The sequence below is a fragment of the Colobus angolensis genome, unplaced genomic scaffold (genome assembly GCF_000951035.1).
Source record: "Colobus angolensis palliatus isolate OR3802 unplaced genomic scaffold, Cang.pa_1.0 Scaffold389, whole genome shotgun sequence".
NCBI lineage: Eukaryota > Metazoa > Chordata > Mammalia > Primates > Cercopithecidae > Colobus > Colobus angolensis.
Genome location: NW_012117254.1, coordinates 928,164 through 929,105, shown reverse-complemented (window position 1 = coordinate 929,105; position 942 = coordinate 928,164). Strand labels below are relative to the sequence as shown.

Sequence of the window (942 nt, the reverse complement as noted above, 5' to 3'; positions counted from 1 at the left end):
CGCCCGGGCCGCCGCTGCGGGGCTCTGTTGGGCAGCCTCGCGGGCGGCTGCTGCCAAGGGGAGCGCTTTAGTTTTACATGATGACCTTGGGTGTGGGAAAAGGAAAAGATGGCGGGAAGCTGGGGGGTGGGACAGGGACGATGACATGCCGCAGCTGCATTTTTATTTGGAAACTTTGGAGAAAGTGTTCTGGGCTGGACCTGCGTTCTGGGTTACAGATGAGCACGACTAACCCTTTTGATACACCCTCCCCCTTTAGATAGTGATGAAGTGATGAATTGAACTAATAGTACGGGGGTACCTGCTCACTTTCCAGATCTCCCGTGTTGTAAAGCCATTTTTTTAATAAGCCAAAACGCATCAACAATAGTGACAATTTCAGATATCCCCTATATATAGTTCTGCTTTGGTCTTGTGTTCAGCAGTGGTAAGAGTTGTTGTTTTTAATTGCGTAACAGCAGATGACCAGATAGTCTTAAGTCATAGATTTCAAGCTTCTATCACCCCCACCAAATGTGTCCTCTCCGTGCCCTTCCCACTTTGTGATTGTAGTTTCCAAAACGTAGCAGTTCTGTAAACGTAACGCTGAGTACCCTACTTGGGTCGGCTCCATTTGGAGAACTTGATCGCTCTTGAGAAGTAACTCGCAAACCAGCGCGCTTCGTGCTGGTCAAAAGTTAAATGACAAGCGACAGTGAAGCTGATTTCTTTCCCACTCTGCCTTCTGCCACTGGTGTCGGGCACTGGGGGAAGGGGACTTCCTAACAGCAAGTGTAGTTTTAATTTCGCTCTGCCTTTGGTACATCTTGTAGTTCTTGTCAATTCCTCTTTACTTTTCCTCATTGTATTTCTTTGTTTCTCTTCTGTCACAGTCAGGATGGCTAAAGGTGACCCGAAGAAACCAAAGGGCAAGATGTCTGCTTATGCCTTCTTTGTGCAGAC

General features: G+C 47.6%; 1 protein-coding gene across 1 annotated transcript in view; it reads left to right on the top strand.

The window, feature by feature from the left end:
* HMGB3 (high mobility group box 3) overlaps positions 1-942 on the top strand; it is a gene marked incomplete at its 3' end in the record, with an annotated part of 6,861 nt that overhangs the window by 4,179 nt on the left and 1,740 nt on the right. The gene's annotated exons all lie outside the window — the stretch shown is intronic.